Source organism: Bufo bufo, chromosome 7, assembly GCF_905171765.1.
Source record: "Bufo bufo chromosome 7, aBufBuf1.1, whole genome shotgun sequence".
NCBI lineage: Eukaryota > Metazoa > Chordata > Amphibia > Anura > Bufonidae > Bufo > Bufo bufo.
In genome coordinates this window covers 83,958-104,549 of record NC_053395.1, presented here as the reverse complement: position 1 = coordinate 104,549, position 20,592 = coordinate 83,958, and the positions used below count along the sequence as shown (strand labels likewise).

Here is a 20,592-nt window from a genome sequence, read left to right as displayed (position 1 = left end):
TGGACGCGTCTAATTGTTTTTTGACGAAGACGTGTGGATCCAGGCTGATGTAGAGCTTCTGGGATAGAATCCTCTTGTTCGTCAGTATGAATCCTGCGGTGTCCTGCAGCATGATTCCGGATGAAGGACCCAGTACAATCATCTTAGTCGGCATCTTGCACCTATAAAATGGTATGACACATATGAGTACATACATCTTTCACTTTTTATCCTGCAAGAAAAGAGTTAATGCTATCATGTATCTTCAATTGGCATAGGTTCTTTTCTTGAACAGAGCAAGTCCTCAGTTTTAGAGGTGAGTTAAGAGATGTTTAGTTATGGAGGAAGCACACATGAGGATGGTTAGTACACATGTTTGTTCATACGATACCAATCCTGGTTTCCATCTTTAGCTGGAACCATAAAATCTCTTCACCTCTCTTCATCTAACTCCTTCGCGAAGTCGTGAGCTAGGATGACAAACACGTAATTTACGTGGTTAATGTGCACCCATTTTTCTACAAATTCATTCCCCTTAGGGATGTTTATTTTGTAGACAACTGGTGACAACTTGTCAGTGATGACATAAGGTCCTTTCCAGGAAGGTAAGAATTTTCTCTCCTTCACTTGATCCAGAGCAAAGTTAGAGATAAACCTGATCGGAAATTTGATACTCCTTCTGTGTAGTCTTCAGATTGTAGTATGTCTTAGCACTTATTGTGGCTTTCTCTATATTCTTATGGGCAAACGCAAAACATGCTTAAGGTGCTTGCGTAGATTTTCCACATATTGATGAGATGTTGTAGCATTTATTAAATTGTGGTCTGTCGTCCGGTAGAGCAAATGTTGGGGTAACACCATCTTCCTGCCTGTAATCATTTCAAAGGGAGAAAGTTTGGTTGCTGCGCTTGGGGTGGCTCTGATGGCCATAAGAACCAAAGGCAATTTGACATCCCAGTCCTTACCGGATTCATTGACAAACTTTTTTTTTAATGTTCACAATGGATTGGTTGTAGCGTTCCACTCTACCACTAGAGGCTGGCCGAAAAGCTATATACAGCTTCCTTTTTACCCCCAGTATCTCCCACATCTTTGTCATCACCTCACTAGTGAAACTACTTATACGATCGGACTTGATGCGTTGGGGAAGACCAAACCTAGAAAATATGTGGTTAATGAAAAGAGACGCACATACGCTTAAACTGCATGTTTTACAAGGCAAACATTCCACCCATTTTGTGAACAAGCAAGTCACAGTTAACATGTATCTGTTGCCTTTTGATGAGGTTGTTATTGGTCCGATGAAGTCAATTTGGATGTCTGGCATGAACATCCCCCATTTCATCAGTGGCACTCGATGAGTGGGTGTCTGTGGCTGGAATTGATGATTGGGCAGATTAGACATCCTTGACAATACGTGCAAACATCTTGCAACATATGTGGCCAATAAGTGTAGTCCCGTAACAATTCGTACGTCAACTTTTCACCTCGATGACCAGCTGTTGGTGCATCATGGGCGTGTTGTAACATCAAACCTCGGTATGTTGCGGGAACTACCCATTGCGTGATACCATTCTTCGAGGTCCTAATCAACAACCCATCCTGTAACGAGAATTGGGACTTACTCTTCATCAAAATCCGTAACTCCTCTTTGCCATCGCAGTCTTCCGTATTTATGGGACAATTCTGTGGATCTTCAATGTGTTTATAAAAAGTACCAATAACTGGATCCCCCTTTTGGCTCGCAATGAGATCCTCACTAGGGGAATCTTGACTCCATTGCAACACATTGGCTTCAGTTACATTTTGGGCCTGACTTCTTGTTGCATCCACTTGGACAGTTCCCATAAGGTCATCCACGTCCAAAACTTCTCCATTGATGGCTGCTTGTTTAGTGAGGGAGTCTGCTAGATCATTTCCTTCTTTATCCATACCTGGATATTTTGAATGACCCCTCACCTTTTTCCAGTAAATGGTAAGACTGTGGGTAATAACCATCTCATCGATTTTACAAAACATCTTACCATGCTTGACTGGCTTGTTATTGCTTCTCATCATGTTGGATCTTTTACATCCGGGGAAATACTCCACAAAGCTATTACGAATACAATCAGAATCTGTGATTATGGAAAACTCTTTAATATCATATTTAATATCAAATTCGATAGCCATTTGTACGGCTTTTTACACAGCGGTGAGTTCTGCGACTTGGCTACTTTTGGGACCGATTTTGTATCCGACGGACATATCCGGGAATATATTATTCCATGCAATTCCGACACCTGCAACCAGTGTACGCTTGTTTCCTACATCCATATGGAAAGAACAGCCGTCTACATATACATATGGTAATAATTTGCAGTACTCCTCTTCATAAGATTTATATGGAGATGAAAATTGCTCCTCTAGGAAATTTCTGGTGACTTACCTTTATGTTCCACATTGGAACAATCATGAAGTTCAGCTAATCCTTGAGCAACTGGGTTCTTATTATTTTGTTTATACCTGATCTCCAATGGCCATCCCATTAAGGACATCGTCCAGGCGGTTATCCTGTAGTTTGACTGACAGATTTCCATCCTTGATCCTGTCACTTTGCAAATATTGTAGTGGTTGGTGTGCAGTTTCCACAAGGATCTTTTCACCTTGGATAAAGCTCCTGAAATATTGTAAAGCCCACACTGTTGACAGTAATGCTTTCTCAAAACTGTTGAATTTTACCTCAACCGCTGATAAGGATTTGCTGCCATAGAGGATGATCTTGTTCAGGTTTTCCTTTTTCTGGAAAAGGACTGCGCTCACGCTTTTGTCGGTGAAACCTGTTTCCACGAAGAAAGGTTTTCCACCTTCTGGATGGGCAAGGCATGGGGCCTGGACAAGCTTGGCCTTGAGTTCATTCACAGCTTGCTCATGACGCTTGCTCCATTTCCATTTCACTCCTTTCTTCAGCAACTGCAAAAGAGGTTTTGTAATTTTGGCATAATTATCTATAAACTTACGGGAATAGTTCATCATACCCAAGAAAGATCTCAACTCCTTGAGATTTGTAGGTGACTTGGTGTTGATCACTACATCCACCTTCTTCTTCTGTGGGTTGATTCCATCAGCAGTGATTTCGTGACCTAGGAAATTAACCTTGGCACGACACCATTGAGCATTCTAAAAGGAAAGTTTCACACCAGCTTTTCTCAGTTGTGTTAGTACATGCCTCAGTTATGCAATGTGTTCCTCAAAAGTCGTGCTTTTGATTTTGTCATCCACATAGGATAAGGTACCTCGTTCAGTGGCATCAGGCATTGCCTTATGCATGAACACAGCAAATTCATGGCCTGCATTTATGTACCCGAAGGGTAGTCGGGTCCATGCATATTGTTGCTTTCCAAATGTGAAGGCCAGTTTGTACTCATCCCTTTCATCCACTTTAATCGTCAAATATCCTTGTGCACAGTCAAGGGCGGTGAAAATTCTTGAATTTGCGGCAAACACTGGTCAATGTATGGCACGGGCCATCCGGACATGTAAACATGTTTGTTTAATTGTCTTAGGTCTGAGCAGAGACAAAATTTACCGTTGGGTTTGAGGACTCCAAGTATAGAATGGTTGAACGAGCTATGTATCGGACGGATGATGCCCCTCCTCTCCAGGTTTTTGACGATTTCCGATAGGGACTCGTAAGCCACCAGCGGAAGTCGGTATTGTTTGACAAAGACAGGGGATGCATTAGGATCTGTCTGGATTCTTGCGACATGCAGGTCTGTTTCCCCACAATCATAAGAATCTTTGGCAAACATGTCCTGGAATTCTGTAACATAGTACATAAGGCCGAAAAAAGACATTTGTCCATCCAGTTCGGCCTGTTATCCTGCAAGTTGATCCAGAGGAAGGCAAAAAAAAAACTGTGAGATAGAAGCCAATTTTCCCCTCTTTAGGGGAATAAAAAATTCCTTCCCGACTCCAATCAGGCAATCGGACTAACTCCCTGGATCAACGACCCCTCTCTAGTAGCCATAGCCTGTAATATTATTACGCTCCAGAAATACATCCAGGCCCCTCTTGAATTCCTTTATTGTACTCACCATCACCACCTCCTCAGGCAGAGAGTTCCATAGTCTCACTGCTCTTACCGTAAAGAATCCTCTGCTATGTTTGTGTACAAACCTTCTTTCCTCCAGACGCAGAGGATGTCCCCTCGTCACAGTCACAGTTCTGGGGATAAATAGATGATGGGATGGATCTCTATACAATATACCCCTGATATATTTATACATATTAATTAGATCTCCCCTTAGTCATCTTTTTTTTAAAGTGAATAACCCTAATTTTGATTGTGGCGAAACCAACCTCGCCACTGGGTTTTGGAGAGGACTGGCTGCTGGCCTCTTGCCCCTGGATTATGGGCCATATACTAACTTTTAAACCCCTGAACCTATTCAAGTGAATTTTGGATAGGTTTGTCCCCAAGTTATACTGTTTAAATTGATGTAAGTTATATGTATGGCCAATGTAAACTCACAAAGTTGTAACAATTTATAATAAGTGTAACTTGTCAGCTTGGGAGGAAAATGCTGGGTGTGTTTCTATTGTGCCATTGTCCCATTGTGTGTTTAAATGGTGATGTCTGTTCTGTTGTCCTCACATGTGTATTGGCGATCTCCCTTTTGTCCTCAGAGATAATTGGATTGCTCCTCAGGTTGTGTCCGGGACAGAGAGGAGGAGACCATGATGCATTGTGGGGATATGTTGTCCTATGTCACAGTCTTCATTCTGGTCCTCTGGGGGTGTGAACGATTGGTTGCTGTAGTTACATTGTATGTGTTGTAAATTACTGATTGGTTGTATTTCAAACCCCTGTGGGCAGTACTATGTTTGTGGTTTATGAATAAAAGAGGCTGTACGTGAAGTACAGTCAGACCACTGTTTGACCCTTAACACGGAGCCTTGTCTCGTTATTGGGGGGATTCACTGTATGCTGTTAGAAGACTGATTGCCAGAAGTGTAAGCTGATCCCTGTTCGTCTACTAGCAGCTATTCGTGAGGTTCCAGTTTGGAGTGCTATTTTGTATCCAGTTCGGGAGTTTGGTGTATCCTGCAGTAGCTGTGCCTGTCTCTCAGAAAAGGGGCTTATCGCCTAAACTGATTTTAACCCCTTGTCTGCGGAAACGGTCCATTACATTGGTGGCAAGCAGCGGGATCGTTCCTACAGCCAGAAGGACAGCTACAGGAGACACCATTTCTGTGGATTCTACAATTTAAGGACAACGCATGTCCCAGTACAGCGTCCCTGACAGCAGCAGGATGGAACCAGCAGTGTTATACGAGGAGGAGGACCTGGATGGCCGGGATGCATTAAGGAAAGGCACCTGGTACCAGGCCCTGGATAATCTACAATACAGCGGGGTGAGAGTCTCCCAGTGAAGAGCAGCGGTTGCAGAAGCAAGTGGCCCTGCGGATGCCCTTCCTGGGAGAGCAGCCCCTGGAGGAATGGGTGAAGGAACTAGAGCAACCGGGTATGGCAGGAGTCATGGCTGGAGGATGCCTACCAGGCGCTTTGGTGGTATATGGCACAGTATATACCCTGGACAGCCGAACATGACAAGCCAGAGGGAGAGGAGTTTTATGGTCCTGGCTTGTTATGGGAGTCCTTTGCAGAGCCTGACTTCGGGAGCCCTGCACAGTCCAGACTTCAGGACATTTTTTATGAGAGGGAGGCTAGGCATGAGTGGGATGACCCCCATGAGGTAGAGCAAGACCTGGCTCACCTAGCAACCCTGGAGGGGGAACTGGAGCAGGACTACCGAGATCTCTTCCACTCCATTGAGAAGGCTCAGCAGGACGGTAAGGTGACAGACCCAGATCCAGACCCATTCAGCTGGGCAGATATTGTAGAGTGTTAGTGGGAAGGACCCCAGGTGGCCGGTAGAGATGGGACCGAGGTCTCTCCGCCGGTCCTGCAGGGAATTGGGAGCCCAGTCTCCATTTCCCAGCGGCAGTGTAAAGTGCGGGGAGATGAGAGCAGCGTCCTCCCTCCCCAGCGGCAGGCTGAGTTACAGGGGGCAGAGGTAGTAGTTCCTGCCCCCCAGCAGCAGAGTGATATGCCGGGAAGGCAGTGTGAAATGCAGGGAGAGGAGAGCAGCATCCTCCCTCCTCAGCGGCAGGCTGAGTTACAGGGGGCAGAGGTAGTTGTTCCTGCCCACCAGCAGCAGAGTGTCCAGCAGGGAATAGAGAGCCCAGTCTCCTTTCCCCAGCAACAGGACACTGTATTGGGAGCGGAGACGGTCGGTCGCCCTCCCCAGAGATTTTTTGGAATTGGGATGAGCCCATGTCTCCATTCCCCAGCGGCCGTATGAATTATTGGGGATTGGGAGCCTAGTCTCCTTTCCCCAGCGGCAGGCGGAGTTACAGGGGGCAGAGACAGTCGGTCCTGTCCCCCAGCGGCAGAGTGTCCAGCAGGGAATAGAGAGCCCAGTCTCCTTTCCCCAGCAACAGGACACTGTATTGGGAGCGGAGACGGTCGGTCGCCCTCCCCAGCGGCTGGAAGTATGTATGGGAGAGGAGCTTGTTACCCCCTCTCCCCAGCGGCAGCTTAACGTACCAGGGGGAGACAGTAAGCCCCACAACAGTGCAGATGGGACCGTGGTCTCTGCACTTACAGCACAGGGGGTAGAGACAGTCGGTCTCCCCCTCCAACAACCAGGCTCCAACCAGGCTTCTTCCGTGGTAGCACTGGCACCAGGGCAGAGTACCGCTGATACCTGCCCACAAAGCAACCTCCACTCCAAGCCAGGGAGCAACACAGAGACCGGGAATACCAGCTTCCAACATAACCTTGGTGGACTCACTGGACAGAGACAGGCTACTAAAGTCAACAGGTCCAGTATTTGGTTGTGGGTGGGCTGCCAGACTAACTCAGGTACCGACGGGCGTGAGGTCAGGTATCTGGTTAGTCTTCCCTGGGGGGGGGGAGATGTGTGGCGAAACCAACCTCGCCACTGGGTTTTGGAGAGGACTGGCTGCTGGCCTCTTGCCCCTGGATTATAGGCCATATACTAACTTTTAAACCCCTGAACCTATTCAAGTGAATTTTGGATAGGTTTGTCCCCAAGTTATACTGTTTAAATTGATGTAAGTTATATGTATGGCCAATGTAAACTCACAAGTTGTAACAATTTATAATAAGTGTAACTTGTCAGCTTGGGAGGAAAATGCTGGGTGTGTTTCTATTGTGCCATTGTCCCATTGTGTGTTTAAATGGTGATGTCTGTTCTGTTGTCCTTCAAGGATTTTAACCTCCTCAGGAACCATGATACTCACGGCATAGCGCATCGTGTTGTCCCCATCTCAAGGCTTGCTTCACATCCTGGAATCCCTCTGGGTCTCCCGGTAATCTGGACCAGAGGGTATTATTTACCAGATCAATCTGCACGGCAAATCGGTGCAGAAGGTCATTACCCATATACAGGGAGTGCAGAATTATTAGGCAAGTTGTATTTTTGAGGATTAATTTTATTATTGAACAACAACCATGTTCTCAATGAACCCAAAAAAAAACTCATTAATATCAAAGCTGAATATTTTTGGAAGTAGTTTTTAGTTTGTTTTTAGTTTTTAGCTATTTTAGGGGGATATCTGTGTGTGCAGGTGACTATTACTGTGCATAATTATTAGGCAACTTAACAAAAAACAAATATATACCCATTTCAATTATTTATTTTTACCAGTGAAACCAATATAACATCTCAACATTCACAAATATACATTCTGACATTCAAAAACAAAACAAAAACAAATCAGTGACCAATATAGCCACCTTTCTTTGCAAGGACACTCAAAAGCCTGCCATCCATGGATTCTGTCAGTGTTTTGATCTGTTCACCATCAACATTGCGTGCAGCAGCAACCACAGCCTCCCAGACACTGTTCAGAGAGGTGTACTGTTTTCCCTCCTTGTAAATCTCACATTTGATGATGGACCACAGGTTCTCAATGGGGTTCAGATCAGGTGAACAAGGAGGCCATGTCATTAGATTTTCTTCTTTTATACCCTTTCTTGCCAGCCACGCTGTGGAGTACTTGGACGCGTGTGATGGAGCATTGTCCTGCATGAAAAATCATGTTTTTCTTGAAGGATGCAGACTTCTTCCTGTACCACTGCTTGAAGAAGGTGTCTTCAAGAAACTGGCAGTAGGACTGGGAGTTGAGCTTGACTCCATCCTCAACCCTAAAGGGCGCCACAAGCTCATCTTTGATGATACCAGCCTAAACCAGTACTCCACCTCCACCTTGCTGGCGTCTGAGTCGGACTGGAGCTCTCTGCCCTTTACCAATCCAGCCACGGGCCCATCCATCTGGCCCATCAAGACTCACTCTCATTTCATCAGTCCATAAAACCTTAGAAAAAATCAGTCTTGAGATATTTCTTGGCCCAGTCTTGACGTTTCAGCTTGTGTGTCTTGTTCAGTGGTGGTCGTCTTTCAGCCTTTCTTACCTTGGCCATGTCTCTGAGTATGCACACCTTGTGCTTTTGGGCACTCCAGTGATGTTGCAGCTCTGAAATATGGCCAAACTGGTGGCAAGTGGCATCTTGGCAGCTGCACGCTTGACTTTTTCTCAGTTCATGGGCAGTTATTTTGCGCCTTGGTTTTTCCACACGCTTCTTGCGACCCTGTTGACTATTTTGAATGAAACGCTTGATTGTTCGATGATCACGCTTCAGAAGCTTTGCAATTTTAAGAGTGCTGCATCCCTCTGCAAGATATCTCACTATTTTTGACTTTTCTGAGCCTGTCAAGTCCTTCTTTTGACCCATTTTGCCAAAGGAAAGGAAGTTGCCTAATAATTATGCACACCTGATATAGGGTCTTGATGTCATTAGACCACACCCCTTCTCATTACAGAGATGCACATCACCTAATATGCTTAATTGGTAGTAGGCTTTCGAGCCTATACAGCTTGGAGTAAGACAACATGCATAAAGAGGATGATGTGGTCAAAATACTCATTTGCCTAATAATTCTGCACGCAGTGTACATCTGATGCCGTGGTTTATTCAACACGATTAAAATGTGTTCTGTTGTCTTACGTCCTATGGACATAGACAAAAGACATCTTGCAACCACATTATGACTCTGGGAATCTCCATCCAGATCATGAATCCATTGGTCCTGTGGAGAGGAACTTTTAATAATTTTAGGATTGGCGACCTGTTTTATATAGTCCTAGGCTTACGTTGCGGGCTTCGGATTTCAGATCCAACTTGGCTTATTTCACCCAGGCTATATTGTTCACCTGTATGGGAATCAATAAATTGTCATTGACCTTTTCAATCCGTACCATGGATTGAGTATACTTGGCCAGGTCCGCGACTTTGTGACTTCCCCCTTCAAGGGAAATAGTCAATACATCCTCATCCAAGGTTACCTTCTCGATTCTGTCCCTCTGGATGGTAATGATATGAGCGGCACCGTTGATAGCTTTTTCAAGCTTACCATTTTTCAGGATCGTGACTGTGGCGAAACCAACCTCGCCACTGGGCTTTGGAGAGGACTGGCTGCTGGCCTCTTGCCCCAGGATTATGGGCCCTATCATCAGCCCATGCAAAACTTAAGCTCCATGGCAATTGAACTGTATGTGTGTGGTCTGAGCGCCATTCAATAATATGCGCTCAGACCTAAGCTATCTGGGGATATGTTGCATGTCTTTATTTTATGTAGTAAATGTAACCTTGTGTATTTTATTGTATTTTATGTCTTTTTGCAACCATGTGCTCAATGGAGTCTGCCTCTATCCCTGGATATAATTTGATTATTTCCCATTGTCTCCGGGAAAGAGGGCTCTGTAAAACTGGTTTGAGCCAGATAGCCATGTGCCAGCCAGGGCCCAAAAGATATTTTACTAACTTTTGAACCCCTGGTCTGATTCATGCCAGTTTTTAATATGTTGTTCCCCTGAATGGATTGATTGCGAATATGTAATTTTTATGTGAATGTGATGTATGGTTTTAGAGTTATGAAAGTTGGGTAGAAAGTATGTTTAACTGTATGTATAATTGAGTCTCCTCTCAGGATAAGGGGAGGGAATATGCTGGGTGTGTTTCTATTGTCCCATTGTGTGTTTAAAATGGTGATGTCTGTTCTGTTGTTCTCACATGTGTATTGGTGATCTCCTTTTGTCCTCAGAGATAATTGGATTGCTCTTCAGGTTGTCTGGACAGAGAGGAGGAAACCATGATGCATTGTGGGGATATGTTGTCCTATGTTACAGTCTTCATTCTGGTCCTCTGGGGGCGTGAACGATTGGTTGCTGTAGTTACATTGTATGTCTTGTTAATTACTGATTGGTTGTATTTCAAACCCCTGTGGGCAGTACTATGTTTGTTTTTTGTGAATAAAAGAGGCTGTACTTCAAGTACAGTCAGACCACTGCTTGACCCTCAAAACGGAGCCTTGTCTCGTTATTGGGGGGATTCACTGTATGCTGTTAGAAGACCGATTGCCAGGATTGTATGCTTTTCCTGTTCGTCTGCTAGCAGCTATTCGTGAGGTTCCAGTTTGGAGTGCTACTTTGTATCCAGTTTGGGAGTTGGTGTATCCTGCAGTAGCTGTGCCTGTCTCTCAGAAAGGGGCTTATCGCCTAAACGGATTTTAACCCCTTGTCTGCTGAAACGGTCCGTTACAGTGACATCCGGTGTTTGACTGTTCCTAAAATGAACTTCAACAGAGTTAAGCCTCTCTTTAATCACATGACAACCACGTTGGGTTTGTGCATTGCAAGAATAATCATAGGCAATGGGTGCCTTTATCTAAGTCCAAATTGCTTCATTAATGAAGTCTATTATGGAACTTAACCTTTTCAGAAGGTCAATTCCTATGATCAGCCGATCATATGGAAGGTCCATAATCAGTGTGGGGTGTCTAATTGTCTTCTTGCCAATTTTGAATGTCAACCATGATGTACCTTTTACCTGCAAAGCGTCTCCACCTACACTTATCAGACAGCCATCGAACGATTTTATCGAACAATTTCAATCTCGGTCTCTTTCCTGTAAATCCAGAACCTGTTGGAAATAACTATGTGATAAGATAGTGGCCTGTGATCCTGTATCAATTAAACCCCTGATTGGCCCGATATGCTCATCTTGAAGATAAGATTCCACGAAATATCTGCCTTCGACCTGAAATAATGCTGCTGCTGCCGTGTCCACACCATGTCACCTTGCCACTGTGTGGTATTTTGATGCTGCTGCTGATGATGATGAAATCTCCACACTATGTTACCTTTCCACTCTGTGGTATCCTGATGCTGCTGCCTTATCCACACTATGTCACCTGCCACTCTGTGGTATCCTGATGCTGCTGCTGCCATCTCCACACTATGTCACCTTGCCACTGTAGGGTATCCTGATGCTGCTGCTGCCATATCCACACTATGTCAACTTGCCACTGTGTGGTATCCTGATGCTGCTGCCATCTCCACACTATGTCACCTGCCACTCTGTGGTATCCTGATGCTGCTGCTGCCATCTCCACACTATGTCACCTTGCCACTGTAGGGTATCCTGATGCTGCTGCTGCCATATCCACACTATGTCAACTTGCCACTGTGTGGTATCCTGATGATGCTGCCATCTCCACTCTATGTCACCTTGCCACTGTATGGTATCCTGATGCTTCTGCCATATCCACACTATGTCACCTTACCACTGTATGGTATCATAATGCTGCTGCCATTTCCAGACTATGTCACCTTGCCACTCTGTGGTATCCTGATGCTGCTGCTGCCATATCCACACTATGTCAACTTGCCACTGTGTGGTATCCTGATGCTGCTGCTGCCGCATCCACACTATGTCACCATGCCACTGTATGGTATCTAGATGCTGCTGCCATATCCACACTGTCACCTTGCCACTCTGTGTTATCCTGATGCTGCTGCTGCCATCTCCACACTATGTTACCTTTCCACTCTGTGGTATCCTGATGCTGCTGCCTTATCCACACTATGTCACCTTGCCACTGTATGGTATCCTGATGCTGCTGCCTTATCCACACTATATCACCTACCACTCTGTGGTATCCTAATGCTTCTGCTGCCATCTCCACACTATGTCACCTTGCCATTGTATGGTATCATGATGCTGCTGCTGCCTTATCCACACTATATCACCTTGCCACTCTGTGGCCACCACCTGATGCTGCTGCTTCCGCCACCTCCACACTCTGTCAATGTGGCAGTCTGTGGTCTCCTCATACTGCTGACAACTTCATACTCTGTCGTTGTGCCACTCAGTGGCCTTATCCTGATGCTGCTGCTGCCGCCACCTCCAGACTGTTATTGTGCCACTCTGCGACTTCCTCATGCTGCTGCCACCTCCAGACTTGGTCATTGTGCCATTCTGTGGCTTCCTCATGCTGCTGCCACCTCCAGACTGTCAATGTGCCACTCTGTGGCCTCCTCCTGATGCTGCTGCTGCCACCTCCAGACTCGGTCATTGTGCCACTCTGTGGCTTCCTCATGCTGCTGCCACCTCCATACTCTTTCATTGTGCCACTCTGTGGCCTTCTCCTGATGCTGCTGCCACCTCCAGACTCTGTCATTTTGTCACTTTGTGGCCTCCTCATACTGCTGCCACTTACAGACCCTGTCATTGGGCCACTCTGTGGTCTCCTGATGCTGCTTCCACCTCACCACTATGTCATAGGGCCACTCTGTAGACTTCTCATGCTGTTCCCACCCTCCCCACAGAAAGAAGTAAATTGAGACACACAACGGATCCTGTCTGTGTAGCAGCTGTAAGGCCTGTATGGTCCCATCAGAATTGGCTTATTATTTGGGAGCCAAAAGCAGGAGTGGGTACAAAACACAGAAGACATGCAAATATTCCATTCAAGTGTCATCTCTGTTTTAGATCCACTCCTGTTTTTTTGGGGCATTAGCAATACTGATGGATTACTGACCAAATGCTGACCGAATGAAGGCGGATGCTCCACAGACAGGATCCGTGTTTTGTGGGTTATTGTTCGGACGGATCAGAGGAAGAGCAAAATAATCAGTGACGTCAACACACACTTACTGCTGACCCCCTCTTCACTCTGTCGGGGGCTCTACTTGTATAAACGTTTAATAGAACAGGTTCTGTAGCCATCTATGTGGAATCCGCTGACGACGGTGTAAAAGGAGTGCACTTCTTCTGGACGTTAACATTGACCTGTAAGGCTTGAGTTATTTGGTCAGTTTTGGCCCCGTGACTGCCCAAATAAGTGAAGTGTGCAGTGATTCTAAGAGCGACGCCTGTCATCTGCATGTCATACGGACTGACAGTATTATTTCACTACCACAGCAGACTCCCTATGCGTGTTACTGCAAGGCACAGTGTTCTAGACCACTATAAAGGCTCTCTGTAGCCCGGAAATAGCAGTTTTTTAACATAAGTCGTGAACCGGCCTAATCAAATTTTAAAAAAATTCGCTCATCTCTAGTTAAGGGCCCTTGCACACGACTGTATGCCCTCCGAGGCCATATGTCCCGAAGCAGCATACATTGTACACAGCATCATAGATTACATAAGATCTTATGAGTGCGGGACAATAGCCCCGCGGGCGGCCCGATGTGCACAGCATCATTGTAATCTATGATGCTGTGTACTCCCAGGCACACAATCAATGCCGCTCTGGGAAATATGGTCCGTCTCGGAGGGCATACGGTCATGTGCATGAGCCATAAGTCTGTGAGATAATATCAAAGTGAAAATCTTTACATGTAGATTAAGGAGGGATATCGGACTGTAATTGGGCTTAGAAATAGCCATAATAACAGTCTCTAGGAGCGCGGCGGGCATGGCATGACCCTGAAGCAGATAGTTACTATACATTTAAAGTGTGAGGCTAAAGTGGAAGCAAACGTTTTAAAATAGAGAGCAGTCAACTCATCCGGACCTGGTGCCTTCCCCAATTTCAGGGGTTTGAGCGCCAGATTAACCCTAATATCTGAAATTTCTCTATTGAGGTGGTGGCAGATTTTCTGGGTTAGACCAGGCAGGTTATTTCTACTACAATTTAGTAGTCTGATGCAAGTGTAAGGAAGGGCGACTAAGCTTGGCCTCTAGGGTGACCTGGGCCTGTCCCCTATCTATTTTCCTTTTTGAGGCTAGGGCAATAAATCTGCCTCTAACATAAGCCTTATGAGAGGAGCGGAGAGGTCTCAGTAGTGCAGTTGTCTAAGGTCAGCAGCTATTTAGGCCTGAATGGTGGGGTCTGTACGCAAAGCTTCATTTAACCACCAAGAAAATGGGAGGGATCCCCTTGGTGTAAAGTCACATGCGGAGAAGACAATATCATGATCAGACGATGGTGATACTGGGGGGGTCATTTAATATACTGAAATACGCCTAAATTAGGAGTATTTCAGGCGCAGATGGCTGAGCAACAGTTAGTTGTACTTCTATCTGTAACTTCGCCACGCTCACACCAGGTCTAAAATTGTGGGTGGGGAAGTGGAAGGGCATCAGGCTCGTCTCATTCACCATTTTTCCTGGCGCCTTCCCAACAGCACTGACAGGAGGGTGTCCCTACCCCTAGGACAGGAAACAACACGGAAGCTCAAACTTTAAAAGGGCCTCCTCCCCTTACCTAATCAGTGTTGTTTCCTGTCCCGGATATCGTGGAAGCTCCTCCTTTGTTCCCGAGCAGGTTCGCAGTAGTGTCAAGTGCACGGCCTGGTCTCTTTCCCCCACTAGTGGGAGGGCCGTTGCAGTGGCAGGGGCTTCGGGAACGCATGGCCTCCCTTCCCTGTACCTTTGGCATATGTCCTGTTGAAAGACAGCCACGGGCTCTATCCTGCATGCTCCTTTTGGAGGAGCACAGCGGTATTCTTGCGTCATTCCGGTTGGCGGAGACTCCCCGCAGGTTTGACAAACAGTCATCCCTAGAGACAGAGATAACCAACTTGCTTCAAAAGGAGGTCCTGCCTCACCCGGATCCGTCTACAAATACTGTCAGCTGTCACACTGATTGGCGGATCCGGTAGGCAGCTTCGACGACGGAACTGCCTGCCCGGGTCACACTAAAGCTAGTGTAAAAGTACCCTTAGATCTGCTACCATCAGAAACGTCATGACAATCCTGGGAGTTCTGACATCCTAAATCCCTGCTGTCAGATGGGCACAAAGCCACAGCAGAATTCTACAGGCCTTTCTTCTGTCATCTTGAGATGGCAACAGAAACTCTCTTGACAAGAAGGTTTCCATTCCAGCATATGTAAAACGCTCCCTGGCTTGGAAAATAAAAAGAAATCTGCAGAAAGGTGTCTTCTGGTGTTAAGAGAATCTTCTAGTGGTGGCTACAGATGCCAGCAGTTGAGGCTGGGTAGGACATGCAGGGGACCTTATGGTTCAGGGAGTCTGGGACGATTCCATGTTAAGTGCCTCATCAAACCTAAGAGAGCTCAGAGCAGTTTATAAAGTTCTTCTAGCCCTACACTCAAAAACCTCTCTCGGTCATATCAAAATTCTATCAGACAATACAACGACAGTTGCTTATTTAAACAGGCAAGGAGGTACCCGAAGCAGATCTCTGGCAACAACATCAAGAGATATTTTTCTTTCTGCGGAGAAACACCTATCCTCCCTAACGGCTGTGCACCTAAAAGGAAGCAGCAATATGATGGCCGACTTTCTCAGTCGTCAAACTCTAAAAGAGGGAGAATAAACTCTACATACCAATGTTTTTATTCAGAATACCAAGAAGTGGGGTGTTCCTGTTCTGGATTTATTCGCAGATCGGATGAACATGAGAGTAGAGAGGTTTTGTTCCCTATCCCCCCTAGACGGTCCAGAGATAGTGGATGCCCTATCTTGCCTTTGGCGAAAGGGGCTGTTATATGCATTGGGGGATTCAGCCTGATTCTGAGAACCCTGATGAAGGTGGCAGAAGTAAGCACACAGGTCATCATGATTGCTCCCTGTTGGCCCAAAAGGGCCTGGTTTCCCCTCTTACTCAGACTATCGCAAGGAATATCCTGGACTCTTCCAATGTTTTCAGGCCTTCTTCAACAGATGCCAGTACACCATCCGGGGTTCTCTCAGTTAAAGTTGACGGCATGGAGCTTGAACGCCAAAATCTGAAGAAGAAAGTTCTCTCTGACCCTGTAATCGCCACCTTGCTAAAGAGTAGAAAGATCATAACCTTTAAGATCTATCTCAGAATGTGGAAGGCTTTCCTTTTGTTTTCTAGTAGCAGGATCCAGCAAAGTTCCTTAGTCAACATCCCTGTCATCCTGGACTTCCTGCAGGCAGGTTTGAAAAAGGGGCTTAAGCCGTCCACTTTTAACGTCCAGATCTCTGCCTTAGCAGTTTTTCTAGACACAAATTTATCACACCATCCTCTAATCATGTGATTTATCAAAAGAGCAACCAGGGATTCCCCCAGATTACACTCTACCATCCCACCTTGGGAACTTTGACCTTACGGTACTGATGAATCCCTGTTTGAGCCTATTGAAGACATTTCTCTCAAACTCCTGACCTTAAAGACCACCTTCCTTCTGGCCATAACAACGGCAATAAGTGTGGGGGAAATACAGACCTTCTCTTGCTGTCCTCCTTATCTCAGGATCCTAGATGACAGGATGATTTTAAGCCATTGTTCTTCCTTTCTCTTGAAGGTGGTATCCAGATTTCACTGTAATCAGGAGATCGTCTTACCATCGTTCTGCCTATCACCTTCGATCTAGAAAGTCTCTTTCATAACCTGGATGTGAGACGTTGTGTGCTTGCCTACTTAAAGATCTGGTGAGAGGATAGAAAATATGACCGCCTCCTCTTCAGTTTCAGGGGCCTAACAAAAGGTCAGGCAGCCGGTAAAGCTGCCATTGACAAATGCATAAAGCACACAATTTCTCTTTGTTATGCTTAGAAGAACCTAAATCCTCCGAAGGGGCTAAAGGCCCATTCAACACGCGCTGTGTCGACCTCTTGGGCAGAGAATGCAGCCATCTTGATTGAACAGATCTGTAAAGCAGCTGTGTGGGCAAATCCAATGACCTTTTTCAACCATTATAAATTAAATGTCATGCATAACCAGGATTCTTTCTGCCGTGATCCCACACTAAGTTAAACTCTTCTGTTATTCCTCCTGTCAGTACTCTTACCGGTAATTGGATTTTCCAATAGTATCCCCAATGGCACTGGGGGTTTTCCCTCCCTTAATTATGTTTTTTCTTCAATTTCTAATGTCATGTTCATTCTTGTATTCCAGTTGGATTAATATAATTTTGTTCTTGCATCACTACCGTGTACTTTGTTATTTACTGATTAGGTAAGGGGAGGAGGCCCTTTTAAAGTTTGAGCTTCCCTGTTGTTTCCTGTCCTGGAGGCAGGGAGCACCCTCCTGTCAGTGCCGTTAGGGAGGCTATTGGAAAATCAAATTGCCGGTAAGAGTAATTAATCCTTTCCTACGCCATTTTTTAGGCGTAGAAAAAAGGTCTAAATGTAAGACCGCTCAGATGCTTCTTGCATTTAGAACAGGGTTAGGGTTAGGGTTAGGGTTACATAATCGTATCATCCGTGTATGACTAAGGTGAGCCAGAGAATAAAATGTATACCCCCTTCTGAACCATTATGTCCCCGCCAAGTGTCAGCTAAGGAGCGTTTATTAACAGTATCATTAATGATTGCTTTCGATCCCGTGTACGAGAGGAGATAGATACTTGAGACCGGTCCAGAGTAGTGGTCATCAGAAGCTGAAATCCCCACACCATATAAGATGACAATACTCTGATACTCAGTAATAGTCTCTAGCGTCCCAATAAAGCAATAGGGTGGTCGGTCGGGGAGTCAGAATTGACCACAAGTAGGGTAGTGTCAGGTGAGGTTCCCAACAGGATCCAATAATGACCCTCTGGATCACAAAAGGACCTTTGTATCTGAAAAGGGAAGTTATTCTAGAGCAAGGTAACAACCCCCCGGGTCTTAGAAGTGAAAGAGGCAGAATAAAAGGTTGTGTATCGCAGGTGAATAAATGCTGGTGCGGAGGTGGTGAAAAAGGTCAGTTCCTGCAAGCAGATGTCAGGCGTGAGCTTTAAATAATGTATAAAAGCCTTCTTACGTTTGAGTGGGAATTGAATACCCTCACATTATGTGACGCTCAATCCTACACAACTCTTCCTTCACCTCCACCATCCCCTCATGAGCCCACAAGCCACAACCAAAAGGAAATGGTGTTACTGCCGGCCCTGTGAGAGATCTGAGGAGATCAGATAGACTTGCTGTCACGGATGGTGTACAGGAAACAAGATGATACAAATAACAAATGATGACTCACTGGATCCACAACTAAGGAACATAAAGGGAGACCCCTGCAATCGACCTGCCGCTCTCCCTTAATGCTCAGCCTATGCGACCACTCTAAAGGTGAATGGGCGCATATCCACGTACCTCGGCTATCTTAACCTGAAGGCCCTACAATAGTGAGGGGACACGACCACCGGCTCCCTACACAGACACGGAGGGAGTCAGGGTCATCTGGATCCAGACAACAGAAAATCATAAATACAAAACAGCACTTATCTGAAGACGACTGGGAGCTGGGAGCTGGGAGCTGGGAGCTGGGAGCTGAAGTCAGCATGCACACTCATTCCAGGAAGTAGTATCAGCCACACCCAACTACCTTATGGGGGAGAATATAAAGGGAGGTAATGAGTCTGACTGCATGACAGCTGAGATAGCCTAACGAGGTGAGGAACAGAAACCAAAACAAAGAAACTCAAGGGGGAGGATCTGAACGGCTCCTGTCAGAGCCTCTCAGCTGTCTGCTTGTGACACTTGCTGAACATGAGTCTATCTGACAGGTTCTAGGTGTTTCCTTTCAGTTTGTTGTTGTGGGCTGGATCCCACCTCTCCACAGGTTTGGCTCGTTTGCTGGTTAGAGGCTCTATTTTAGTCTTCCTCTGACTTCTCACCATGCGGTTGATATTTCCTTCTGGAGTTCCTGCTGGTTGTTTGTGGATCCCTTGTTCTTCACTCTTCCGAAGCTAAGTTCCGCTTTTGCTCTGTGTTGTTTGTGTCAGTCTAGGTCTCAGGGAGACGCTGGCCCCTTCACTGTGGAAGGTATCGGCAGTCTCATTCCCCGTTCCCTAATCTAGGGTTTGCTACAGTATTAGCAGGGTCTAGGTACGAGTTTATGTGCTCGTCCACCATCAGGGCTTGCACATACTGTCAGGAGTCAGGGACAGACTCAGGGATTGCTAGGAGGTAACCATCTCTCCCTCACTAGCTTCTAACATAGAAACATAGAAACCTAGAATGTGTCGGCAGATAAGAACCATTTGGCCCATCTAGTCTGCCCAATATACTGAGTACTATGGATAGCCCCCGGCCCTATCTTATATGAAGGATAGCCTTATGCCTATCCCATGCATGCTTAAACCCCTTCACTGTATTTGCAGCTACCACTTCTGCAGGAAGGCTATTCCATGCATCCACTACTCTCTCAGTAAAGTAATACTTCCTGATATTACTGTTAACCCTTTGCCCCTCTAATTTAAAACTGTGTCCTCTTGTGGTAGTTTTTCTTCTTTTAAATATGCTCTCCTCCTTTACCGAGTTGATTCCCTTTATGTATTTAAAAGTTTCTATCATATCCCCTCTGTCTCTTCTTTCTTCCAAGCTATACATATTAAGGTCCTTTAACCTTTCCTGGTAAGTTTTATCCTGCAATCCATGGACCAGTTTAGTAGCTCTTCTCTGAACTCTCTCTAGAGTATCTATATCCTTCTGGAGATATGGCCTCCAGTACTGCGCACAATACTCCAAGTGAGGTCTCACCAGTGTTCTGTACAGCGGCATAAGCACTTCACTCTTTCTACTGCTTATACCTCTCCCTATACATCCAAGCATTCTGCCTAGACTGTTATCCTATGCTGTCTGTTTATATGGTGTACCTGTTATCCACATTACCCCGTGACAAATGGTTACCATGGGACCTTAACAATATAAAAAAATAACACAAAAAGTGAAATGCAAAACAGAACAGGTACATTTGCAGCAGATCGGACCACAGGGCCAACACGTGAGGCTACGGTGGGCCGATGGGGGTAGTGGTAGTCTGAGGAATCGGCTAAGTCAATCTCGGTCAGTCCAGGTAGCAAAATCAAGACATGGCCAGTAGGCGTAATCCAGCAGGGAGTCAGGTGGTGGACCTTGTTGTCAGCTGAGGACATTGTTTGGTGATCCATGAACGTACTGGCCTAGGGGTCTGAGGCAGGAGCAGTGCTGAAGTCTCCAAGGAGATACCCGTCCTAGGCAGAATGTCTTCATCGTCTTCTAAGGACCTAATGAGGTAGGGCCTAGAGTTGTGGGTGAAAGCTAAGGAGAACGATAGCCCCCAGCGGTACCTTGATGGAAGGCCAGTGCTATGGGCTACAGAACCCTGCGATGCTCCAATGTGGAAGGTGCAAGATCTGAGTACAATCAGACTGCGGGAAGAATACCTGGGAGGGACGCCATGTTGCGCATAGCATTCAGAAGCAGGTCACGGGCCTCCGGGTGGTGGAGTTTAAGTATAATATCCCTTGAAGTGTCGGGATTTCTAGGCGCTCCCAGGGTCCGGTGGATCCTATCAAT

General features: G+C 46.0%; 1 protein-coding gene across 1 annotated transcript in view; it reads left to right on the top strand.

Annotated features, from left to right (window-relative positions):
• SLC5A2 (solute carrier family 5 member 2) overlaps positions 1 to 20,592 on the top strand; it is a 136,665-nt gene that overhangs the window by 40,493 nt on the left and 75,580 nt on the right. The window lies entirely within an intron of this gene.